At 42.1% G+C, this 27,938-nt stretch overlaps 1 protein-coding gene across 3 annotated transcripts in view; it reads left to right on the forward strand.

Moving 5' to 3' along the window:
- The window catches only part of Rai2 (retinoic acid induced 2), a 61,077-nt gene that overhangs the window by 20,638 nt on the left and 12,501 nt on the right, over window positions 1–27,938 (forward strand). The window lies entirely within an intron of this gene.

Raw genomic sequence — 27,938 nt, forward strand, 5'->3', positions numbered from 1 at the left:
AGAGTTCTTCCAGAATGATAATTTAAAAAAAAAAACATAAAATATCAGTAAAGAAATAAGCCAAACTTCTCAGAGCAATTGGCCTCCTTAATAGTATCAGCTTTTCTAAGACTGGCCACAAATAAACACACAATCACTGAGATAGGTTTCCTTCCCTAATTCACGGTGGCAGTGATTGCTGGTTAGGTGCCAAAGCATATTTTGTACATCTCCCTTGACGCCCTGTTAGACTATGTTTCCCAGCCTCCTGTGTAGTTGCATGTATAATGTGTACCTGAGTTCTGATCAAAAGACTGGAAATGGGGATAATATGTCACCTCTGGTTCAACCATAAATGCTTCCTAGATTTTCCTCCAAGCTCTTATCTGCTGATTGTCAGACATGGAAAAAAAAAGTGTCATGAATATCTTAGAAGCTAATTTCAAAGATGGTAGTGCCTTCTTTGCCTAGAGAGTGTCATTTCTTGACTTAAGTACCTGATGTGGAGGGCCCACACTGGACTATTACTAAGCATGAAATAAGCTTCCATAGATATTTGGATGTAATTTGCATTGCTAGTTTGGACCTACTTTTGAGATATGCCCTGTCTTAACTAAGTCTTTGTTGGGTTTCATTTAAAGTGACTGTTTTAAAGGCAAAGGCCTTTATCAGGAATTGTGTGTATGCATAGATTAAGAATTGTTGCAGCAATTATAATCCTTTCCTAAGTTCTGCAAAGGTGCCTTCCCTCATTTTATAGCATTTTCCGAGTATGAAAGCATTGAGTCTTGCCCACTACAGTTGGCACAGAGAAGTGGCTCTTGGATGAGGCATGTTAACAATGGAGGAAAGGGAAATACTTTGCCACATTACCATGGGCTACAGCTACTAAATAGTGGTACTCACTGTTGAATCTTCTGCTTGGCCGCGGAGAACAGTTGCGTCTGAAAATCAACAATCAGACATTTAAAACTGGGTGAGGAGCCGTAGGATAAATGCCGTAGCCTCTCCTTTCCTCCTTCCCTCCCTTCTTCCCTCCCTCCTTCCTTTCTCTCTTCTTCCCTCACTCACTCCTTTCCTTCTTTGCTTCATTGAGATGGGAATCTTAGGCAGCCTAGGCTATCCTCAAATCCACTATGTAACCAACTCTGATTTTGTGCTCCAAAACCTCTCGCCTCCACCTCCCAAGTGATGAAAATTGTACGTGTATGACATAATGCTAAGCTCTTTTCTTTCAATCTTTTGAAAGAGAATCTCACCAAGATTTCCAGGCTAGCCTGCAACTCAGTGATCATCCTGCCTTGCGAATTTGAATGCTGGAACTACAGACATGGGCCAGCAACCTTGGCATTTATCTTACATTTCTGATTGGAGAAAGTAACATTTTTTTTTTGCTTTACATAATCTCCTTGGACATTTTTCTATGTTAAGACTAACCGATCTGTGTCATGTTTGCTATGACTGGGTAATGGTCTGTGTAATAACTGTGATGATGAGTATATCTTGATTGACATTTAGGTTGTTTCCAATTCTCCTAACTTAAAAAAAAAAGCTGTGACAGTCACATTTGTACATATATCTTTGGGATAGATTCTTTAAAAGAGAAGTTTGTGTGTTCTAGTTTGGTTTCTGTTGCTGTGACCAATCATCTGACTAAAAACAACTTGGAGGAGGCCAACAAGTTATAGTCCATCATAGAGGGCTGCCAAGGCAGGAACTCAGGGCAGGAGCTTAAAGCAATAACCGTGGAGGAATGCTTACTTGCTTGATCCCCAAAGCTGGCTCAGCTACTTTTCTTATATAGCCCCAATGGGACTACCCATAGTAGGCTGGACACTCCTACACCAATTACTAATTAAGAAGATGTCCTATTGACATGCTCATTGGCTTGTCTGATCAAGGCAATTCTTCAGCTGAGGCTTCCTGTTCCCAAGTTTGTCAAGTTGATGATAAAACTAATTAGGACATTGTATGTACTCTGAGAGAGATGTTTCACTACCCTCAATGTGTGGAAGGGTAACCAAAATATCAACAGTGGAAATTGAATCAATGGATTTAGTTCTCCAAGACACAGTAACTAAGAACACTGGAAGGAAAGGTGTCCAGAATATTTGAAGGCTGCAGCTGTGCTCTAAGCCCATGGCATAGGATAAAAGTGAGGAGGCACTGACATCACAAAGGGAGAAAATAGCACCTTCCAGATACAGGTTGGCTTCTCTGCATACTTCTATGAATCAGGCACCACTGTCTGGAAGGTCAGAACTGATCTAGGTACATGGATGTGAAGAAAGGTTTCTACTAGCAATAGCTGTTGGATGGAGATAAAGGGGGGAGTGTCTAGGCTAGCTGTCACTGCAAGGTTCCTGTTGAAGCTGAAGCTGAGGGTTGCAGGACACTCATTCCTCAGAAGGAGGCATAAACATGATGTGTCTGGACAGATTTCATGGTTAGTATGTAGCTCCAGGCAGATGGCTTTATGTGTCCAACTGTGTGTGCTCTGAGGTGTCTCTGTCCACAAGGCTTATTCCAGGAACTATGACGATGGTGATGATAATGATGATGACAGGGGTCATGGTTGCAGAGAGAAGAAGGAGATGATTACTCAGACAGTGCTGTGACAGCTCAAAGTGGACCCTGGGAGGAGCAGGGCTTGCCTCTGCTATGTGTAAGTGTGTGTGTGTGTGTGTGTGTGTGTGTGTGTGTGTGTGTGTGTGTGTGTGTGAAAGACCATGTGCAAGGGCTATACATCCAAATGTTCTATGTTCTGGGTATGTAATGTGTATAGTGCTATATGTGCCCACTTAAGGTGTGCTGCTGTTGTAGAATGAAGAGTGAATATCTGTGGCATTATAAACTAGTGTGGAACATGGGATAGAGTGTCTGTAGATGGAATGATGTATGAATGTATGTATGTTTTTAAAAGGGAGTAGATTAAATCTTGAATACCACTTGTGGTGCCTATCAAATACATGTTCATTTTGAAGATCTTTCTTCTGCTTTCATTGTTGCCTGTTGCAAAATAATGCTACCTTCACCCTAGAGAATCATTTGAGTTAGGTTCTTCCTCAGAAGGCCGAGGTCTAGTGAAGGGCTTAATTTTTCCATTGGCCACAGTTAGAGAGGGGATCAGAGCATCCTCTGGAGTGGCCTGATTTTAACCTGATCATTCTTTTAACATATTATCCCATTTTATTTTCTTAAGAGATGTTTTTAACTAATATATTTAACTAATATAATGAGGTGGAGTTTGGTGGTAATCTACTCCAGGCCTGTGCACATGCTAGGCAAGTATTCTATGACTTGAGTATACAAACATTAGAAACTGAGGGCTGTGAGTGCATGCATTTTCACCCATCTACCCACCCCAAAATCAGAACATTCTCATTCTAGAACACCCCAAAGCTTTCCTGAACCTCACTGTAACCAAGATCTTGTGAAAGCAAATGTTTTTCTGACATCTATCTCCCTGATTAATTTTGTCTCTTCTATATTTTTATATAAATGGAATCATGAAATAAGCAGCCTTTGTAGTTGACTATTTCCAGCTACAAAGATAATGTATGGGAGTGTGTGTTGCCTGTGTTCAGAGTTTCTTCCTTTTTATTACTGCATGGTGTCTTATTATATGACTGCATCACAGTTTGTTTATCCATTCTCCCACTGATGGACATCTGGGTGCTTTCCAGTTTGGGGCGATTGGAAATAAAGCTGCTATGGTTATTCCTGAACATGCCTTTTGGTGGCCATATGTAGAGCTGTCTTAATGTTGCCTGTGATAGCATTTGACAAATATAGAGCTTGCGAAAAATAACCCCTTGCCAAAAATCAAACAGCAACAACAACAAATCCCCCGAATACCCCAGCAGGCTTCCCAGAAAGAAAGTCTTGAAAGTGACTACTTATCTCCCTTGGGAAACAAAACATTGCACGGGGAATGATGACAGCCTTTTTGGGATATAGAGCTATTCTGCAGAGCAGACATCATCTCTCGGGGTTTCAGTCTTTATGGATCCACTATATACAGTGATTAATTACTCCTTAGGTGTACACTGGAGTCTTTAAAGAGCCAGTGGTTGCTTCCGATTCCATGGGTTGTGATTTGAGTGCTGATGCCAATGTTTGCTTATTAGTGTTTTTGCAGCTCTACTCGAAGACTTTGGGAATGACCCTGAAGCATGGTTGGTCCATGTATAGGATAATCAGGATCCCTGGTTGCTTATGACCCCAGGAGTAGCCCTCACCCAACGTTGCAATGGAATTATAAGACAAATGCCCCAGATTCTTGATCCTCAGATCAGAGAAGCCTAGGGATGACCAGGAGCCTCACTGCCTGTAGCAGTTAGCTACTCATTGACACAACCAAGCTAGGCTATCTTCCTTTCCCGGCTTGGGTCCCTATTACCCACAGGCACTTCTGGAAAGTCTACCCTAGATAGATTTGGATCTTAGAGTCAGCATTTCATTTGGGGGACCCCGGGGGGATTCCTCCCAAGTACAACTACACTACATCTCCAAGAAGAAATGCTCTCTAGCATTGTATTGTAGCAGTCTGGCTTGGGAAGTTTGAAAATTCCATGGTGTCTTTTGCATCATCTGCTCTGGGGTTAAGTCGCCTCCAGGTATCTTGGGTGTAGACAAGTTTGTAATTAGTGACCTGCTCACGGGAGGCCAATAACAAATAGTATTTAATTTTCAAGCTACAATGAAGGCAGACAGGTTTGGTCCCGCTGCTCCTTGTCACTGTCACTGTCAATACTGTGCACAATGGATGCAGGACCACAGGAAAGTATAGGGAAATGGAATCACTTAAGCCGTGAGGGATTAGAAAGGGATAGGAGGAGTGGGGGTTATAGGCATTGCTACTTAAGAGGATTCTAAACCTAGCAAAAATACCTTATAAAGCAAGGACAAAAAACTGTATCTGTACATGAGAAGCATTTCCTTAGAAAAATGAGCCAAACACAATCAAATAAATAGTTCTGATTTGTTGAAGGCAGAAATCTTTGTCTGTTCCCTCTCTCCTTCTCTTCATCTTTCTGTCCCTCTGTCCTTCCCTTTCTCCCTTCTTTTTTTCTTTCCCAACTTCTGTCTTTCTCTAGTTTCTTTTGTGAGACAGGTTATGATATAATCTAGAATGGCCTATAACTCACTTTGTTCTATGGAGACAAGGGTGCCCTCAAACTTCTAATGTTTCCTGCCTCTACTTCCCAAGCTCTGGGATTGAGAGCCAACCTTAGAACAGAAGATTCTAGAATGAATTTTTTTTCTCTTTCATTTTTCCAAGATACAACTATAACTTAGATATGAACATTTTGAGAAGAAAAAAAAAATCACAATGCATAAAGCAGGTTGTCTGGTTCCTTTTAAATCTTTCCTTGCAGGAAGACTTTTTTCACAAAATTTAATAAAGGGACCAGAGGAGGACAGTGGGGCTGAGGGACAGGGATATAATTTGCCACAACATTCCAGTGATTTCCGGCGTATGAGTTCGTGATTCCACAAGGTAAAGCACGTGGACCTATCTCAGTGTGGGACTCGGGCAGTGGAGGCCTACAGCATTTGCAGAGTGCAAGATGTCAAACTGCACGTATGGAGCTTGCTTTGTACACACTCAGGGCACAGCTGGATCAAGAGACCTATAAGAGAATGGATCTGAGAGCAAAGATAAACCCGGGCTAAAGAATGTTCAGAGGCTCTCATTTGCCTGTTGTTCTCATCATCTGGGGCAAACTTGGAAGCACACAAGCTGTTTAAATGATATTCTATTAACCTTTCCCCAGTGGCTATAATTGCGTGGTCTGATCCAGCACAACACCACACACATGTTCTAATCTTTATTTATTTATTTTTTCTGTTTCACTGATTACAGAATTAGAAGCATCCACTGTCTGATAAAAATAGGTCACGGGAGTTCCTGACTCTGCTATGCTGCTAATAGATTTCTGAATGGCAGTGCAGGGGTGCCTGAATGTGACATTTGAGCAGAAGCACAACGGCTGATCGCTCACTGATGATTTTGTGCTTGAGTCATCCTTTTCTGCAACTTCCACATGTGTGGGGGAGGACTCGCAGATTCCAGGGGCTGGGAAAAAAAAAAATGAATGAGCCGACTTTGAGCATCGGAAAGCAACTGAGTGCTTTTCTGGGGCTTTGTCTCTCTAGCGCCCTCTTCCTGTTGTGTGCACCATTCTGCCACTCACCTTTTCATCAGTGCTCTCTGCCCTGGACTGATTCCACCACAAACACTTTTTCCAGGCCTACTGCCCAATGAACTGCCAGGGCACATCGGATCATCTCCTTTCACATCCCATCCACCACCACCACCCCATCTCCAGGCCACTGTGGAGAATCTCTTATTTCCCTGTTTCATGGTTCAGTGTATCTCCTGCTTTGTCTTCTGAACCTCTCTTCCTTGCTCTTCTTTGTGTCTTACTCTCTTTCCTCATTACTCTAGTTTTAGAATACCGTTGCCCTCACACACTGCGTAGAAACTGAAACCATACTGGTTTATAATGAAATGACTGAACCTTTAGGTTTCCCCCAGGACAAAAAGGAAGTTGAGTCAGGTGATAAAGTCCTAGACATCGTCAAAGTCACCATATGGGTATTGGTCTTGCCAGTAATTATTTATATAGAACATCTGTGGGTAGCTCTCTTACTTGCTGTCTCCTCGTCTTTGTAAAAATACAATTTTGCTTAAACCACTTCTTGCTTTTAGGTCCACAAATGGTGATCACAATCATGTCTGACCCAAGCCTATTGCTCATGTGTGCTCATGTTTAATTTGAAACCTGCCAACAATAATTACTCCAGTGTCTTACTCAGAGCTGCTCTGCCATTAGGTGTTCTGGGATCCTAGAGGAAGGAAAGGAATAAATCAACATAAAATGATGTAATAAAATCTTCCTAAATAACAACCAGGTAGTAAATTAACATATACATGACCTTCGAAATGAGCATGTACAGGGAAGTTGAATCCAGCAAATAGCTAGCTGAGTGCCTGCCCTTGACTAATAGGCTGAAAGATACAGCTGCTAGAAAGATATTTGAAATTGGACTTTTATAAACACTCTCTCTGTCTCTCTCTGTGTCTCTCTCTCTGCCTCTCTCTCTCTCTCTCTCTCTCTCTCTCTCTCCACATTTCCTTAATTTGACAAACTAATTTCATAGGGATCGACAGCATTGCCTCTGTCGAGCATGCATTTAACAAATGAGATTAAACAACTCTCCCGCTCAATTTTATCTAACTCAATTTGACAGCCAAAGCAAGTAGATAGAATAATGCAATTCCGAAGGAGGTAAGAATAGTTTCTTTGGGGTTAAGAGAAATAACTTCCTGGATCAGAGTTATAGCAAGCATCTCCTCTCTTGCTTCTGTTCCTTTGTTTGATTTTTAAAGTGTATAGTCAGTAAAGTGAGCCAATCTTAAGTGTAGAGGTTAAAAATATTTTGCTGATATTTTTGTAAAAGTATCCTCCGAATCAAAATATACAACATTCCTGTCCACCAAAATGCAAAAGTTCACTTCCTAATCAATACACCTCCATTGTTTCATCCTCAATGTAGCCATTATATTGACTTGTAATAAAAAAATATCGATTTTTGCCTGAATTTGGACTTCATATAAATTGCATTGAACACTATTTGCTTTTTGTTTGGTTTACTTCACTCTGGGTAATGTATTCCAGGCTTATCCATGCTATTGAGTGATTCATTCTCAGTCTTTGCATCGTGCTATATGACATAGCATTTACCAGTGGGCAACTGGACTCTTCCTGGGTTGGCTCTTGCCTCCATGTTTCATTTTTATTAAACAAGTTCATACATGTATATAATACATTTGGTCACACTGGTCCCTCCACCCTTTATTATTCTCTCTACATTTTCTAGACAGTCTATATAGAAGGACTCTTAGAAATAAGCAAGTATGATATAACTGTGAGCCAACTTGCTCTAGACTAATGAGAAACTGCTCACCACTCCATAAACATGTGCTTTAGAGCTGGAGTGGTGGCACTGAATTAGGTTTTCTTTTACTTAAGACTTCAAGCCAGTGCCAGGATTTGTTGTTACATATCTGAAAGAAGTGTTGGGGACCGTATACTTCAGTGCTTTGTCTCCTATTACCCTGATATGTGAAAAGACAGGTGAGCTTAAGGAACAGATGGTAGTTGATAATGTGGAGGGGTCTGCAGGCACCCAGGAAGAAAGAAAGAGGAGCAGGTTTTCATCTGGAATGCTGAGGTATCTGGCACTATGCCTGCCTTTGGGCAGACCCAAGGACACAGCTTCATTTCAGTTATCTTTGCTGACCATTCTGACACTTTCCAGTTTCTGAATCCTGGACATAAATCCTTCCTGAATCTCATAAGAAAACAAAGCGGCCAGGTGGTATGGCTAGAGTAGGCATTAGCCATCTGGCAGAACCTGGCACAGAAGACTACCCCTTCCTTCTAGCTATCGGATGAGGACAGCAGCTGAGAGTATGCAGACATATCAGACCTAGAAGCTTCTTGGAGGGGAAGGCCGGGTATGCAAGTTGGATGCTATAAGAAGGTGAATCATTTAACTATGCCACTTTGCCTGGGATTGTCCTGGTTCACATACTGCAAAGCCCAGAGCCTTCCATGAGAAAGTCCTCATTCCAAGGCAAAGCAAGATGGCTGATCACTTTAGACAAGGCCACAGTGATGGAACATCTCCCTTCTAGAGAGAAAAAGGTGGAACTCAAAGAAGTCATTGTAACACAGTGAAAAGCTTGCCTTAATAGGGATAGGGATAATAAGGCAAGGAAGGCTTTAATTTAAAAAGAAAAAGAAAAGCTACTAAAGGCTGTGGACATAGGTAATCAACATGACAAGTCCTTTATCTCCTAAGCACTCACACACAGCATGCTGGAACTGAGAGTAAAAGCAACTCACAGCAAACTTAAGTGCTCTCACGGTGACTGTGGAAGAAGAGGGTAGGAAGATAATGAAGTTCACAGATTTGGGCCTGTGGGTGCCATCCCTTTGTGCTGCTCAGGTCTCTAGGTACGCAGCAGAGTTGCTTTTCCTGCTTTGAGAATCCCTGTTGGGTTGTGCAAAGCAGTCAGTATGTAGTGAACAGGAGTTTTTGGCATTGTCCAGACCCATAAATTCAGATTGACAAGCATGCCCTGGCAAACCTTTCACATCCTTTCAGGTCATACAGATGAAGAAGATGAGGCAAGGATGATGTACTAGATCTAATAATTCAGTATGTTTGTAAACAGGGCTCCAGGGTTGCAAAGCTAATGCCAGATTTTCTACATACTGTATTACAACAGAACAACATGTACTTCTAGATATCTTAAACTAATGGAGATGTACTCTTGCTTAAGAGGTCCTGTTATTGTTGATTTAAATAAAAACCAATAACCCTTTTTAATGCACTTGAAATAAATGGTAGCTGTTATAAAGGCTACAAGGCCAACCTAATGCAAGCTGGCAGATACACACACACACACACACAGAGAGAGAGAGAGAGAGAGAGAGAGAGAGAGAGAGAGAGAGAGAGGCGGGAAGAATAACTTTGGAATAGTTTACTTTCCTTTCAGTAATTACACACCAAAAATAAAGCCCTCATCTTGATGGGAAGGCCCAGACATTTTTTAGTTCAGTACAGCCAAGCAAGGCAAGTCTTGTATCTCAGTCTCTCTCTCTTTTCTTCTTCAGCACAGAGGGTACTACTAATGTTTCCCTGAAAGGATGCATCCTTTTATTGAGATCTGTTGAAAATATAAGGATAGAGATGGCTGGGTGTGTTTTTCTCCATGAGGGAGTTTTTGTTGTTTCCATTAAGCATTAGAAAGAGTATAGATGTGTTGGGTCAATTTCTTCTTTTTTCTACCTTGATTACCATGCAAGAAAAACAGAGATCCTCCCAAACATTCTTTGCCTTTGACTGGGTGTCATCTGGGAAAGCAGTATCACACTAGTCTTTGAATACTGATCCTTCCAGAATTGCCACTCTCGTGCAGCTCTTTGCATCTGTGTGACCAGTGGAGGAGGAAGAACACCAGCCTCCCCTGGATCACCTCCCAGCTTTCCCCTGAAAAGGAGCAATGATGGAGGCTTCTCCATGAGGAACCAAGCGCCTCTTCCCTTTACAGTTTCATGATGCCTTTCTTTGTAGCTTGTTCAGCACGGCTTGGCCTGATTTATGATTTTTTTTTTTTTTTTGCCATCTGGTTTATTTCTCTTGTTGTTTTTGTATTGTTTTAAATCTGCTCGAGGCCATCTCTGACTGGGTCTTTTTTTAAAAAAAAAATACAAATTACAAAAGCAAATCATAGGAGTGTCATCTGAAGGTTAGGGATGAAAGAGAAGTTTAAATAGGACTCCGATCATCCCTGTGGAGTCCAGTAGCTAAAAATAAAGTTCCTTTTACTTGGCTGATTATGCAACAGAACACAGTCTCACATGTAAATGCGGTGGAATGTAGCAGTTGTTGCTCAGAGAATTCTTGCCTGGGCTTTCTTCAAGGGGGCTCCAGTAGTTCTGTGAATAAGTGATTTCACTCAGAGAGTGGTTGAGCACCCACTGGGTGCCAGGAATGCTGCTATCCACTTTGTGATGTTTGTGAGTTTCAGCCAGGCCACGACTTTTCTTTTCATTTTGTCTGGGCTCGGGTCTTAGCCCATAAAGGAAGTCAGGCCACTCTATCTAAAAGCAAAATGGGGCAAGAATAAGATTCAGTATGAGTCCCTCTAGAGGAAGAAAGCGTGGATTGTTTAAAGGAGAATCAACAATCCGGGCACAGGGTGTCACCTGTGTTCTGAAAAACAATGAAATATCAGTGATCTGGATAACAATGTATAAACCATGTTCTTATTAAAACCATCAGGTCTGGCTTTCCAAGACAAAGAATTTCTGAAACAATATTGGAAATACATTTATAAAAGTAGACTTCATAAATGGAACTGTACAGCCATTTATGTGCTGTTTAGATATAAGGTTGGGTGAGCAAAGGAGAACTTTACAAGTATGAATTCAAAGCTTTAAAATCAAATTCCCTAATTGGTAGTTATAATATAGAGCATTTTGCTGGAAGGAAAACAAATCTCATATCTATAACTATTCTCTTGGATGTAACAGAAAATGGAGCTTCAAACAATGTGTACAAAACATCTTGGTTAAAGAATTTGGAAGAAAGTTAAGGATCATGGGTTAGTAGCTGGCACTTGATAAACTGACCCAGACAATTTGGAAACCTTGTATAGAGAATCCTAAGTCCATTTGACCTTAGAATCACATTTAAGGGGCTTTAGACCGGCATATTCCTGAACCCGATCTATATGGAATAGGTCTACTTTTGCATTGCCGTGACAACATTGCTTGTCCTGTTTAGAAGTTTTGTTTTGTCAACTTGAGACCAGCTAGTGTTATCTCGGAAGAGAGAACCTCAGTCGAGAAAATACCTCCAGAAGAAGATTGGTGTACAGGCAAGTCTGTGGGTTAAGCTCTTGCTTCCGCCCACTCTACAGAACCATCCCTGGGCACATAAAGACAGCAGGCTAAGTAACTCAAGGAGAGCAAGACAGTAAGTAGCAAGCCTCTACAGCTCCTGCCTCTATCTGCCTCCAGGTTCCTACCTTGAATGCTCATCCTGACTTCCATTCAAGATGGACTGCAAGGGGTATGGTGAGATAAAAGTATCTTTGTCACAGCAATAGAAGCCAAACTCTGTCAGTGCCTGACAGAAACACCTGAAAGGAGAAAGGTTTGCTTCGGTTCATGGTTTCAGTTCATCATGAAGTAGAAGACAAGGTGGAATTCATGGCAAGCAGGAACCTGTGAAGCAGGCTTCTTGCATCACAGTAGAGCATGAAACAGAGATATTATTGGACCAAGGAAGAGGACTATAACTTTCAAATGCCTACTCCAAGTATCCTACTTCTGCTAGCTAAGGGGGTCTTTCTACCTCCTAAAGGAGCCACAGCTTCCTAATATAGTATCATCAGCTGGTAAAGACACATCCAAGACACAGTGCTGTGGAAGATATTTCAGATTCAAATTATCATCATTAGATATATTGGGTCAGTCTTTTGAGTGTCAGGTGGAGAATCTGTATGCCCAGAGAGTACTCCAGAATACTGACTTCGAGAACTGCTGTCCTGGTCCATTTCTCTAGATCATTTAGTCTGCAACACAGAGAAGCATGAACTAGATAGAATCTTAACACATGCTATTGACATGATGGTGCATGTATTCATTAGCTCAAGACCAAGTTTAAATCCCAATCAACTCTATAATTCTTTCAAAGGACTAAAAATCAAGTCACACATAATAATTATCGGATTTATTTTTGTTTCTTCTTTAACTGCTGAATTCTTAAGACATGCATCCCCCTTCTGGGCTGGTGAGCCAGAGACATAAATAACGTTTTGGATCTCTTTGTTATCAGGATGTTTGAAAGGATAAATAATAAGTGAATAAAAAGTTGAGTGTTAGTGAATGAGCAAATAAAAATGCTGTAAGGCTCTACTATAATCCATATGTGCTGTGAGGACCTTCTGCGTGCCTCCCACTGCCTTCTCAGAATCTTTATTTAGGTGTCTGGAACTTCATTTCACACAGGAGAAAGTAGAGTGATAATCATAGTCACTGGTCAGAAATGGAACCAACTGCCAAGTCTAGAGCTTTAGGGTTTCCTATACCGCTTGAGTCCTCTTCTCTCTGCCACACTCGCTCTAATGCCAAGGAGTTACAATCTCTTTCTAAATCTTGAATTTGCTGTGTGGTATAGCTTTGCTCTTGTTGGACTCATCCAGGACCACTCTTTTCTCCAAAGACCTCAGGAATCTATTTGGAGGTACTGTCTGCACAGCTCTTCTCTGCTTTGGCATGCTTTACATAAATCAAAGATAGGACCATTTGTTTCAGAATTATGTGTAAGTTCCCTTCATGTCTACAGTGAAATTAGGCAAAGGGGCTTTAAGAGTCACAAATTCCAAGCTGACAGCATTAAGAAGCAACTAAAGACATAGGTATTGGCAGCTTTGGCCATTTGGGCCAGGGTTGTTCTCAGCCTCTGGGCAGGAAGGAATAACTATGGTTCCAGGAATTAGAAGAGTGGCAAGAAGGCAGCAAGCAACTAGTCCTTGCCTCTTCTGCGGAGATTCTATAGAAGAACAGCAAATTCCAGTCTGGCATTCCTCAGAGGCTCCTGGATGATTTCACCACCTTTTTCATTTGTTTTCTGAAAGGTGGTCCCTACATCAAGACCAGGGCACTCCCCTTCATGCTATTGACATTTGAAATTGGCTGAATCTTTGCTGTAGGTGGCATAGGGTTGGGGGATCTGTGAGAACTTCTCTGGTCTCCCCTATCCACCACATGCTAGTAGAACTCCTCTACCCCCAGGTATGATACTGAAAAAAAAAAAGTCACCTTGGTGTTGGATCAGACAGTGTTGCATCAGACTGCATACCAATGGCTTAGAATTATAATAGAAATAGGAAGAGAAGAAGAGATATGTTAGGGAGCAGAAACACTAGGTGGGGAATATAGGCAGGATGCCCCAAAGTTATCAGCTCCTTTTCTTCAGCCAGCAGAGGTACCCCCAGGAACTAGTACGTAAATGTTTATGGAACTTTACTCCCCAGTGTGATACCCCAATTTCTCCATTTACACTTTTCCATGCCATTCTTTTTCTTGTCTATCCTTGGTATACAGTTTTGTGGCTCTCAATACACGATGTAGTCTAGGTCAGTAGTTATGATAACAGACTTTGGATCTAACACTGTAATACATTCAAGTCCCAATTCTGCCACTAGAGAGCAAGTTCCTTATTATCTTTATGACTCAATGTTCTCAACTGTAAAGTTGTGGTACCAATAGTATCCTCTTTGTAGGGTTGTTGTTTGTGTGGGGTAATTATTTATAAACATTTAGTAGAGTTTTTGGCATGCAATAAGCATTTTGTTTAAGTGTTTTGTAAGTAAGACATAAGGAAACTGGATGGAAAAGATCTGATGAATGCAGTCATTCAACAATTGTTTATTGGGTGCTGATCAAGGCTCCACCCTTATCTTGTAGTTGCTCTGCATTTGGCCATGGTCTCACAGAAACTTAAGTAGAGCTCTGAGTCATTGTTTTTCATTTGACAGGGGATCACAGTTCACTCTCTCCCTCTTTGGGCTCAGAACTTCTGTGGGAGCAGTACCCAGGGTGGGGCTCTGATCTCCTATATAGTGTCAATATCAAATGCCCCTATGCCAGTGGACATGCCATATGGCTTTAGGGCCACATGCAGTACTTCTTACTCATCCAAAGATGAGTGCTAATTTTCACTGCATGGGTTCAACTTCCCACACAAAAATGAGTCAACTCTGTAGCTATTTAAGATAACAAACCCATTATTCATTTCATGCCACTTCTGTGAGAAATTCGAAGCATATTTTGAGTACATTCATTCTCTCACTCTCTTCCTACATCCTTCCTTTCTCTGAACAAGTATTCATTGATTATCATCTATGCACCTGCTTCTATTCTAGATGCTGGAGAGACAGTAAGGAACATGACTATGGAGCTCTCATTCCAAATAAGGCAGTAAAAATGGAAGACAAACAGAAATCAATGGAAAAAGAATGATTTACCAATGTGATAGCCCCTGGAGAAAAGCCATGCAGAGAATGATGTGAGACAGAACAATTGGAATGGAGATGATTATAGAACCTTATCAAAGGAGGGGCTGTTTGGATATCAGTTGTAATATCTAAGGGAGATGCAGACATGGTGAGGGCATTACAAGTTGAATATATAGTCTGTGGACAAGCCCCAATATAGGAGAAAAGCATGGCATCTTAGAAGGAAAGAAACATTCTGAGAAAGGGGGAAAAGTCATTGGGAATGAGAGAGGAGTAGTTAAAGTGAATCCAGATCAGACTGGACTTTGTAGGGTTGGGTATTTCTTCTAAAGTACAAAGAGACACCACTGGAGAGCTTAATGCAGATGAAGAAACAATCTGATTTGTGGTTTAACATTTTTAAAGATTCATTTTTTTATTTGTATGAATGTATGCTGTGTGTGAGAGAGAGAGAGAGAGAGAGAGACAGAGACAGAGACAGAGACAGAGACAGAGACAGAGACAGAGAGACAGCAGAAGGTGGCAGAGATCATCTACAGCTAGAGTTCCAGGCAGTTGTGAGCTACCTAACACAGGTGCTGGGAACCAGGCTCAGGTCTTCTGTAAGAGCAGTAACTGTTCCTAAGTGCTGAGCCATTTCTTCAAGCCCTGATTTATGTTTTACAAAAGGGAGGGAGTAGGAAAATATGTTGAACACTGCTAAGCTAAGATGAGGGAGAAGAGATTATCTCAGCCCACATGGAGGTCAACTTGACCTTAGCAAAAGCAATTGCAAAGTAGAAGTAGAGAGCAGCTCCCGTCTGCCCTTCAGTTTCAGAACACAACGGTACTGCCAAGCTGCAGGCACTTGCATTTAATGGGATTGAGCTATCAATATTATTTCTTAATACTAATTGGGTCAGCTTTTAGGGGATGGATTTGTTTTATTCTCTCCAGAAAAAGACACGGTCACAATGATAGTGGTGATGCCATCCTTGGTATCCAACATGGTGTGATTATTTGCCATTTGATAGCTTGCCAGCGTGTCAACACTGGATCATTTCTACACACACACACACACACACACACACACACACACACACACACTGGACCTCCATACCAGCCATGACCCATGTTATAGAATGGCTGCCTGGTGCTAAGAGCTGCCTGTTTCTTACCTACTCACACCCCTTATAAATGGGCTGTGCAAGACACAGAAGGGCTACCTCAGTCTCCTCAGTGCTTTGGTCTGATGCTTGTTTTCTCTGGTTTTTTTTTTTTTTTTTTAAATTTCCAAAGTCCACCCAGCCTCATAACCTTGCATGACCCTTAAGTCCAAGAACAGTAGGAAATCCCTCAGCATAAATCCTTGAAGGGGCATTTACAAAACATATAGAACCTCATTCTTGGCAGAAAGTAACTGGAGAGAAAAACATGTTTAGCACAAGTTTAAATATTAGCCTGCTTTTTATGCGGTCTTCCACAGCATTTTGGAACCCAGACATTTTTCCTGACTGATCATTCCCTTTTTATTTTTTTTTCTTCCACTGCTTTGATTTTGTAATACAAGAATAATATTTTTCTGGATTAAACTTCTTATAAGTAGCCTTACCCAGGAGATGTTTTTAACTTTAAAGATGATTCTATTTTCTCATAAGCACGGAGAAGAAAGTACATAAATATCGAATTGGTTCAGATGAGCTAGTTAGCTTTTGTTTTTGTAAAAGACATAGCTTCAAATTTTCTTCTTCTTGATTCTAGCTTCAGATTTAAGGTCCTATCATTTTACTGTTGCTGCACACACAGGGAAGAAGAGCTCTCATCCACCTGCATGCTCTGGTCCTGAGAGCATCACACTCATGCATTGTGCCTTCAAGGTATACTCAAAGGTGAATGCGTCCCACTTCAGAAAGCAAAGCTTGTCAGCACCTCCCAGTTAAATACCCATCTTCAATGTGCTCACTAAGACCTCAAAAAGCTGACGCTTTTGTTCTTCTCAGCTGGCAAGATTGAGTCATGTCATTAACCACAGAGAGGCACCTTCTTTTTGCAGTTAACTCACTCTGTGGAACTGATAGCTGTTCTGCTAAAAAAAAAAAAAAATCAACCATGAAGCTTTCCCTGTGGCTTCTTGTAATATCTAAGTGGTTAACTGGCAGGGCCCTCTGTAAGCTTTCTTCTACCTAGAGGGATATCTTGTAGTTGGGCCATCCAACTACACTGAGGGTTTTTCTTTTAATGTTTCTTATTTAGTCTTTGACATTTCCTGCATGTATATGGCATATTTTAATCATACCATGGTATTACCCTCTCCAATCCTTCTCCCACTCCAGGTCTCTTCTCTACAAGTCCTAATTCTCATTACACTGAGATCTCCTCTGAAAGTCTGCAGATCCCAAACTGTAATGCCCTAAAGGCAGAAAAGCAACTGTGGGCCTTACCTGAAGCACCCCTTTATTGTAATCCAATGGAAGGGAGACCACAGGACCATTGTCACCCTTTGACTTCCCTCTACTTGAGTCCATGCACCTCTCTGTAACCAGAATTTCAGGAGCTTAGGAGGGGACCAGCTATGGACTGCATTTTCTTGGAATGAATCCAAAAAGCAGATTTTCCAGGTCAGTAGGTATGACCACTTTCAAATTGCCCTCTAGAAAGTCCTTGCCCACTTGACTTCCTTATCAACACACATTTGTTCTAGTGTGTTCCTCAGTTGTTTACCCATTTTTTTCTATCCATTCCCCTGTTGCTTCTACACCAAGGCTGTGTCCCAGGTAATGGTGACCCAGAAACAGATGCATGAATCATTTCTTACCTCGACTGGGGCTTGGGTTTTCTTTTAGCCTCTTTTAAGAGCATTGAGACTTGCTCTGGGTTGCCCAGGGACTGGCCAGGCAGGAGAAGCTTTCATTCATTCGTCTGGGATTATGGGTGTGTCCAGGACACAGAAGGGTGCCTCAACCCTGTCTTTTCCTTGGAATGACCTGTGGAGCTTTCCTACCTCCTGATTTCTAAGTTCCATGGTGAAAGATTTAACTGATCCGCTCTGTAACTTAGGCATCCTCATCCTTCAAAGCTCCTTTTAACTAGTCTGCTGTGTAATTACCAGGGTTGACACTCCTTCCACAGTCTTTTCCTAGGGGACTCTGGCTTGGCTAACACTCTTCATTGGGACTTCGTCTACTAACCCTGTTCTTGACCTTACAACTTTATACTTTCGATTTGATGCTAACTGTTGTCTCCTCATCGTCTTGCTCATGATGGATCATGAGAAACAAGCTCATGTCAGGCTTGTGTTTGAATAGGTTAACCATTCTTATGGGAAACTGTTGAAAAATATTCTTTTCATCGTATTTATTGCTTATCTATAGTTTCAAATGTATGGTCCGTTGACATCCTATCTTTTATTATAATAACAACACACAACCATGTTGCATGCTTACTTACCATGTGCCAGGAATAATTAATTTTAAGTGGTTTGAGTCTGTTGCTTCCTTCCCATTAACAACCCTGTGCCATCCACATAGTATTATTACTCCTTTTTCCTGTCAGGAAACTGAGGTATCCAGTGGTTATGGGGTTTTGCTCAGACTCACATAATCAGCTGAATGCCTCTCTCTGTAGCACTTAATGAAGTGCAGTTTTTGTTGTACCAATCAGAAGGTTTTCTCTCTGACTTGTTATGTCTTTCTATTGTCTTCTCCTTCAGTTAGAACTCTGGGGAAATGAGTGAGCATGGTCCTGTGAGCTCTGAGGGTGCCCCTAGGCTAACATTATTATGACATGGAGCTCAAGGTCGAGTTTTGGAAGAGAATCAGTCATTGTACTGCTTAGATGTCAATAATCTGAGTCACTTTTGTTGCATCCACTGGACTGAGTTGTCTTGGTCTTGTGGCGAAATGTTTAGCAAAGTAAAACCAGATGGCTCTTACCAATGCCAATGGCTGTCAGGCTCTTCTGCCATTGGCACTGCCATATCTGCATACTTTTTGAATAGTCCTAGGGAAAAAAAAATGAGAAGCAAAGAAAAGGCTGGGCTTGGTTCCGAAACAGCTTGGATTTGTCAGTCTTTGAAAATATGAAGGGCTTCTCATCTGTTTATTCTCCTGGGTGGAATCAGAGGCTCTCGGAAGTCAGTAATTGTGATCTCTTGAGTCATGATTTCTGCAGTTGTATCAGAGCCCGGTGTGGGTTTGCAAGATGGAGACAGCACATGGATTTGTTGCCATAGACAAATCAGCAAGTGGAGGGGCTGGAACTACCTCTTTGGAAGGAAGGAATTAACCAGCTCAAGAAGAAAATAGATTTGAGAAATGCATTTAGCCTGAAGGTTCACTAGGGAATGCAGGTCACATTTACCCAAATGTCTTTAGTTACGCTTCTCTCCTCTGTTTTTATCTCACACCCAGCTCAGAGTTTCAAAAGAGAGGGCAAAGGTGAACCTTTACACCCGTGCCTTTGATAGTCCCATCCACCTCAGTCGAAATAAGGATTCTTTTCAACTTCTCAACTGAAGGGGTGTTAGTAAAATACATGCAAACTCATTATTCTATTTGTATATTTCTCAACTATTTTCAGCTTATTAAGACAGATTTCTGCTTCTGCCTTTGTGGTCCTAGTACTTAACTCAAATTTCAAAGAATGTCACTAACATGTCTTTGCTTTCCCCCCTCCACGGGGAATAAATATCACCTATGATAAGACAATAAGTTAGACGTATTCACATGGCTTTTGACATAACCCTAAGGAGTTAGTCATTAAAGAATGTCAAAATCCTAATTAGCCTTCAAGTAATCTTTTTCACGGTAAAGCACTTCTGCTTGGAAGAACACAATTTCAATATACTATTTGTCACCTCATTACCTAGAGGCTGCTTGGAGGCATTTTGTGGAATTCAAACCATTTGAGGGCATGAGGGGGGTGTGTACGATGTCACAGAAGATGTACAGAACTTTGATTTCTAACTCTAACTCTGTTGCTAACCCTGCTACATAGCTTGAGACAGGACAGCTCTCCTAGGCCTTTTCTTTCCTTGTCTGTGAAGTTGATTCTACTAATTTCTGTAAAATTGAACTCAGAAGTCTGTATGTGATCACCTCTTCTTTTCTTTTGATGGTTCCCTTCTTTCACACATAGTATCCACATGCATGTGTACACATCCCTCCCTTCCACAAATGTATGCACAGACACAGTCAGACTCATGACCTAGCATGCCTCTTTCCTCAACTTCTTGGAATCAGGAATGCTATTATGGCATGATGTTTCCTTTTCCTTTTAGGTCTTCAATATGAAGTCCAGAGATAGATGTAAAGATTGTTCAGTTGGTAAATGAGTCTACTGATGTTCACGTATTTATTTTAGGGTTTATAGCATTAAAAGTAAAACTTCAAAAAATAAAACAACAAAAACAGTGGACCATGCATGGAACAATGTCATGAAACTTGTATTATAATTATGAAAATTTTGTGTATGTACCTGAGGCTCAAAAATAAAAAACAAAAAAAGATGAAGAAGCTTAATCTGGTTGAATGATGCTGCTACTGACAGGTTGGTACAGACATCTAGAAAGTTCCTTGGAACCCAGACATAATTCTACATTGAACATTCGGTAGGCATTAGGAAATTTCCACTTCACTAGTAGGTATCATTTTTACAAATTTATAGACTAGAAAAACTGAAGCTCAGAAGAGCTAAGTCATTTTCCTAAAGCCACACAGATTCCACCAGGTAGAACCAAGGGATGTGGGCAGACTCAACTTACAAGTTCATATCTTGCTAATAGATCACAAAACTTCTTTTATGTTTCCTATTTGAAGTCTGAACATGTTGGATTCAAGTGACAATGTAGTAGGGATATTGAATTCCTCTCTACCACATAAATTTCATGAGGAGAACTTTGCCTTTAAGGAACCCCTGGCTGCCTTTCTACTGCACATCTTGAGACCCATGCAAGAGGCTCAGTATGAGTGTTTTGATGTCCCTGGCACAGGACCTTTTTGGTGGGACAGTATCCACTGTCAAAAGTGACAACATATTTTGTTCCTAGCTGGATGGCGTACTCCTCTTGTTCTCTCTCTGTGTCTCTCCCTCCCTCCCTCCCTCTCCCTTCCTCCCTCCCTCCCTCTCCCTTCTTCCCTCCCTCCCTCTCCCTCTCCCTCTCCCTCCCTCCCTCCCTCTCCCTCCCTCCCTCCCTCCCTCTCCCCCTCTCCCTCCCTCCCTTTCTGCCCCAGATCTCTTCTTTTCTATATGAAATATTGGCATTTCCTGGAAAGCAGTTTGGGCTCAGAAATTGCTATGTAGCCCACAGTTTGAGGCCAGCTTTGCTTGGGGGCCCTGTCATTTTACTTCATTGAATGCTTATATTTGGGGCCTTGTATTTCTGCTTTGTTTGTGCCCGTAATAAAGGGCTCCTGGCAGGTGCCATGAGAAGTGTCCTTTCCTACTTGCCACTAGAAACCTCTGCCCTGTATATACCATTTTCACACTGTCTAGGAGTGAACAGAAGCCACAGTGCATGTACAGAAAACCATGGGGACTTTTCTCTTTCTGGAATACTTTCTTAGTATCTGAAATGTCTTTGTCCTTAAACCAGGGGAAACATAGCATGAAATACAATAATCCATAAGTGGTCAGATGCTCTTTGTTGACAATCGACAAGCACCTGTGTAATACCACTAGAAGTAGGATTTAAAAAACACTACTCACACCCATAGGAAAGCACTTTGGGCCCATTTCTAGCCCATTCTCCCTCCTTCCTTCCCATAACAAACATTTTCTGAGTTCTGATATCGCAGTACAAATATTTTGGATTGTTTTTCTCATCTGTATCAGGCTTTTGTTCAAAACCGTCTTTTGAGCTGCAGCTATATCATTGCAGGTAGCAGCGGTTCATTGCTCTAAATTGCTAAGCATTGTTCTATTGTACAAGCACGGCATCGCCTAGTTATCCATTCATCTGTTGACAAACATGTGGGCTGGCTGTCCCCAGTGTGTGGAACCTGTGAATAGAATTGCTATGGGTGTCTGTTATAAATAGTTGTGTGATTATGCACTTGCATTTGGAGGAAAAGGACAGACGTGAGTGGGAATCACAGGAATAGAGGCGGCTAGCACTGAACTTTACTGGAAGCTGTCAGGCCTGTACCAACAGTGTGCAAGTGCTTTAATTTTTCCATTATGATCACTGGGGAGTATGTGTCTGTGTGTGTGTGTGTGTGTGTGTGTGTGTGTGTGTGTGTGTATGTGTGTGTTGAGGGGGGATGAGTATGGTTACAGATGCACACAGATGGCAAATGTGTGCAAATCAGAGAAGACAGGCTTCCGGTGTTAGTCCTCAGCACTTAACCTTGTTGTGAGTCAAGGTCTCTTCATGGCTGTGAGCTTCTGAAGTTCCTAGTACCTCTGTCCCTGTTGTCTCCCCATAGGGGTCTGCTGGAGTTACTGTTTTACTGGGTCTGGTTTTGCCATGAGTTTGGGTTATCTGAGTTTAGGTCCTCAAGCTTGGGTAGCAAGCATACATTAACCCATCCATCTTCCCAGCCTACTTGGTGTTTTGTTGGTGCTTGCTTGCTTTAAGGACAGTTTTGAGAATTTTCAGGTGTCTAACACTGCCACCTCAGATGCTGAGGGAAGGTCCTGTGGGAGGGAAATGGGATGTCACCGTTTTATGGACATGAGGTTTCTAGTCTTTTAGACCTAAGAGGGTATCTTTGGGCTGCCGCAGGGCCAGCTGAAGGTCAGAGCAGGAGGGAAAGGTGGGAAAGAGGACGGAGGCAGAGAAAATCAGGATAAAGAAGATTCACGCACAGGAAGCACAGACTTACACCACAGCAGCCACAGGACAAGTCCCAAGGGAAAATGGTATCTCTCTCTCTCTCTCTCTCTCTCTCTCTCTCTCTCTCTCTCACACACACACACACACACACACACACAGAGGGGGGGGGAACTAAGAATCTAACACATAAGTAGCTAGCAGGCTCAGTGAAGTTCATAAGGCCTTTCAGGGAAAGCTATCCGGCTGTCGTTTTATATATATTATATATTATTTTATATTATTACCGTCAATAATAATTATTACCTTGAGCTAAGATATCATGGAGCACAGGCGAGCCTTGTACTTACTCTGTAGCTGTTGGCTTTGTCCTAGTCCTCCTTGTCTCCATTTCCAGGGTGTTAGGATTACAGACATGCACTACCATGCCCTGTCTAGGCAGTGCTGGGGATGGAACCCAGGGCCTTTGTGCACTGTAAACAAATGCTTTACCAAGTGAACTGCCTACATCTCAAGTATTGATGGGGATGAAGAGATGACTGGAACTTCTATGGCAGGCTTAAAAAAAGATAGGGGCATAAAGTCCTTCACATCTTCTACTCAACTATCTTTATTGGGCAGCTTCCCAAAGGCCCTTGTGTGAAAGGGGATTGGAGCATCACACATGGAACTAAGGTTTTTTAGAGCCAGGTATGGAAGTGGGTCACACTGCTTTTGTTCCCAGTTGACTGGTCAACACTCAGACATCTGACCAAAACTAACTACAAGGGAGATGAGAAACTGCAGTCCAAGAAGAAGGGGACATAAATTCAATAAATAGCCCGTCAGTCAACCAAAGGTAAAATGTTCTTGGATGGGCTAACAATAGCCCCTGCTTGGGATGTAGGCTAGTTCTGAGGCAAAGTCGGCTTTCCATTGCTGTCATATATATCTGGGACAATCATCTTATTTAAAAAATGGTTTATTTTGGCACTCAGCTTTGGAAACTTAGAACAACAACATGTTTGGTTGTTCCTATTACTTTATTGCTCGTGGCAATAAAAAAATAAATAAATAAAAATAAAGTAGTACTGTGGGGCATGGAGTGCACAGACAAGCAAAAAGCTTGTCCCCTTATAGCCAGTAAGTGAAAAGAGAGGAAGAGGAAGGCCCGAGGTTCATTATTCCCTTTAAGAATATATTTTCAGTGGTCTGAAGATCTTCTGTAAGGCCTTGCTTCTTAGAGGTTTCACTAGACACAAAGGCCTCTGAAATACAATAATGAGAGGTGGGGAGGACAGGAAGAAGAAATTTAATTCCCAGGACTTGGTTTGCCAGTTATCCAAACTATGTTACATAGTAAACAAGAATTGAGCTCTAAAAATGTAAGGGAACAGCAGATTCTGGCTGTGCCCTTCTGGGTCCAGGAAACACTAGTGACAGCGATGGGAGAGAAGAGAACTTAGACAGGGATTGGTCAGGAGACCAAAGCTAAGCAGGCCTGTCAGTGTTCAGAAGAAGGCTAAACAATGCCATGTTCTAAACCAGGAACTGTCACCTACTTTGTGCCCTTCCCTTCTCTCCCTGCCCCAGCTGGGCCCTGTGCATGCTACCAAGAATCTCCTCCCCTCCCTTCCCCCAGACCTACCTTCCCTGCAGGGAATGTTGTCCCAGTTCTGGGAAGCTTTGTTCCTCACTCCCATCAAAACAGCCATTTCCTGGGGATTCACTGGAGTGAAAGGAGATAGGAAACAACAATTCAACAAATCAAATCCCTACCAAGGTGGTACCAATCTGCCGGGCTTGCTGAGAAACAGATGAGAAAATGAATGTAGAGAACCTTGCAGGGTGCCTGGCACATGATAACTCAGAGCTCAGTAATAGTTTATCATTATCTTCCTGTGAATGTATGAAAGAGAGGCTGCAAAGATGCGGGTATTGTGGAGCTAACAAAGTCCTGGGAATTAAATTGTGTCTGCCTGTCCTCTCTATCTAAGGGCCTCATTATTTATCTGAGGCCTCCTACTGATTTAAAACTGAAGATACAAAAATCTTCCTGGTAGAGTGGGTGCTCCTTTGGGACATGAGGTTAAGTGCTCAGGGTGAAGCTGAAAACCCCTGGAAGAGCTGGACACTCATCTAATGTTTCAGACATCCTTGTTTCTTTCCCAAGTTCTCTGAAGTCCTGGGCTCCAGATGCCCAGACAGCTGGATCTCCTGGACACACTTGTCCTCCTGTGCCTTTGCTTCAGTCCTGTTCTTGTGGAATTCCCCTGACCCCTCCATCCTCCTGTTCCTTCTGCTGAGATGCTGACAATGTGGCAAGATTCAGCGCACCATACCTTTTGTGTGGTCCCTCACAACTTGTGTGAAAACATTGTGGATGAAGCAGATGGGAAAGAAGAGGGATTGACAGAAACCTTGAAGACTTGTTTCATTCCTATTTGACCACTGTGGTGTGTGTGTGTGTGTGTGTGTGTGTGTGATCAGATGCATTTTAGAGGAATTCTTCCCCTAAAGAATATAGGAACCAACACCTATATTCCCTATTTACTAGCTAGATGTTATAGAGCTAATCTTTTTCCTTCCCCACCCCAACTCTATGTTGTTTATGCTACATTAGCTTCAACCACAATACTCACTTTAAGATAAATACAATGAAATATTGGTGACTCGAAACAACTCAGCCTCCCCAAGATTCTGACAAGTGTATTGCTCTTAAGAGAGTTGCTTGCAGGCAGACAGATGCTTCTGAGGAAACAGAATTCCAGAAAGAAGTTGACTGTTTAAAAGATGAGCACAACACCACCACCACCACCACCACCACCACCACCAGTAAGTACCACCACCATCATCATCAGGCAGTTTACACTATGAAGTAAAGTAGTGTTTATTTATTTCTGGTCCCTCCTGTGTTGGAACACAGGATTACTAAAGAGATTTGCTCTGCGATTTATCCCAGGAACATCTTGCATTCCAGCTGACACAACTAATATCAAAAACCTATCAAAATAGAAAAGAACTTTCTGCAGGGCTCCAGATATCTTTCAGCAAAAGAGCAAGCACATGAGCTAAACTGACCATCTCTTGAAATGTTTGCTTTTGATAGCTGATCCTCTCTGCCCTCCTTGTGAGCCTTCCTTTCTATGCAATCTTGAGGTAAGCTTCTCATGAGTCCTCAGAGGCATGGGCATTGTTATTCAAACATATTGTCTTCCTCACATGGGTTCCACCATCGGGGAAACACATGACCCCACAGAGTGGCCTAAACATTTTTAGGGTGTGGTTGGCATAGGAGATACTGTTGCCTTACTAGAGGCTGCTCACTCCCATACCTGTGACTCTCCCAAAAGGTTTACCTTTTTAGCTTTGGTCTCTGGAGTATACTAGGTCTGGCCTGCATGCTGGGCTAGCTGGAAGTGCCAAAGAATGAACACATCTTCCACTGGCCTTCAACCAGGGCCTATTGGAGTCAATGGCTAAATCCCAACCTCCTAGCTTTTCCATTGATACAGCCCTAGAGAGTGCGTTCTTCCCTGTCTCTTGCTCTTCCAGAGTAGAACTGAGTTCCAGTTGTTCACTAGTAACTTGCCTTTCTTCCTTTCCCAGTCCTTCTGCTTCATTCCTTTTCTGGAATCTTCCCTCAAATATACCAACTTCAGCCAAATCTTTGTCTTAAGGCCATTCTACAGGAGAACTCAAGATACTGGGCTCCCTCAAACACAACACCTGCCCCACCCCCTCCCCAGGCTTCTTCACCATGCTCATCACCTTTGGCAATTGAGTTCCACTGTGGCTAGCCTTGTATGTTATATGTGGGATGCAGTCTTGGTCATCTTGCCAGATAAGACAGAAATAAGAATTTCAGGAGGCAGCCAGTCCAGTTACCCAGTCCTCTGAGGAAAAGGCATGCCTGGATACTGAGAAAATCTCCATACTGGAGATAAAGCAAAATATTAGCAATTTCCTCTTGGATGTTTGAAATGTGTGTTTGCTTATTGAATCTGTAAAGAGATAGATAACCGGGTCTCTTTCATATCTTGCCTGAGCTCCAAGTACCTAAAGGTGGAGGCCATGTTGTAATCAGGTACCTTTTAATGCTGCCAGCTAATTTGGTCAGTAGTTGTAAGGTCTCATCTCTATGGAGATGTTAAGATAGACAGAAGGTTCTTCCTGGTGATTAGTGTCTTGAAGTTCCTCAGTTAGAGTCCCACTTCTTTGTCCATGGCTTTATTGTTCCTGGATTATATTTATTATGTTATTATGGAAGACAATACTTCATTAGTCATACATCTAATCAAGATAGTCAAATACTTCATTCAAGATTAGTTTATCAGCTTCTGTCTAGAAAATCAAGTTTTGATGGGAGAAACTCACTTCTTACTGCCCAATGGGGAGCAGGAGGTGCCAGAGGTATGGATAAATATAAACAAAGTCCAGACATGATGAGAAGAAACATGTATGTAGTTTTTCCTGGACTGTAAGCTCAGCAAGTCCGGAGTGAGGGTGCTTGGTTGTTTTAAGGTCAGGAGAGTCCCCAGCTTTCATCCAATGTTTGGCTGTGGGTGTCTGCATCTGTCTCAGGCAGCTGCTCGGTAAAGCCTCTTAGAGGTCAGTTATGTTAGGCTCCTGTCATGCCCTTTGGGGTCTGGGTCACCTCACTCAGGATGATATTTTCTGGTTCCATCCATTTGCCTGCAAAATTCATGATGTCCTTGTTTTTAATAGCTGAATAGTGTTCCATTGTGAAGATGTACCACATTTTCTGTATCCATTCTTCGGTTGAGGGCCGTCTGGGTTGTTTCTAGTTTCTCCCTCAAACACAACACCTGCCCCACCCCCTCCCCAGGCTGCTATGAACATAGTGGAGAACATGTCCTGATCAGTTCCCCAACAGGGCTCACTTGTCTGGCCTCAGTGAAAGAGGATGCCCCTAACCCTGCTGAGACTTTATGTGCCAGGGTAAGCTGCTGCAGCCTTGCTCCTTGGCACTGCCCCCTGTGGCCCACTGAAGAGCTTTCATTCTGTTTTCCCCCCTTGCAGCCTCCCTCGGTCTCACTGTCTTAACATTTTTATCTGAACAAGCTCTTTCTCATTTGGGCCTAAAACCTTTGGAAAGTTCCTTCCTTTTGCTTTGGCCTAGTTAGCACAGTCTCCCTTTGCCCTCTGTTTCCCTCAAATCCTTTTCTTTATCTTCCTCTTCTCTAGGAATCCTTTGGGTTTTTGTGAGTGAGAAGATGCCCCTATTATTACTAATAAGTGGGGAGAGAAAACTCCTTAGGACCTTGTACAAGGAAGAAAAACTGAAGAATCCTAAGTGATATTATGCATAAATGGCAGAAATTTCAGAATCCATGAAAGTTCTCATGCACACATGCATGATACATAAATCATTGCCCTTATTCTTTCTCCTCTACTCTTCCTGCCAGATGAGAAACAGATATGTATACATCTTTTCCTATCATCTTTGGTTTCTTATATTGTGACAGTATGATCTTCTCTTTTTACTGGAAATGTTTGATGTTCTAATGATCTTGGGATTAAGTGAGCTAGAGAGTTTGCCTGAAAATTTCACCATCCGGTGTAATACTCATTTTATGATACATAACCTCCCCAGTC

This window comes from Mus pahari, chromosome X, assembly GCF_900095145.1.
Source record: "Mus pahari chromosome X, PAHARI_EIJ_v1.1, whole genome shotgun sequence".
Lineage (NCBI taxonomy): Eukaryota > Metazoa > Chordata > Mammalia > Rodentia > Muridae > Mus > Mus pahari.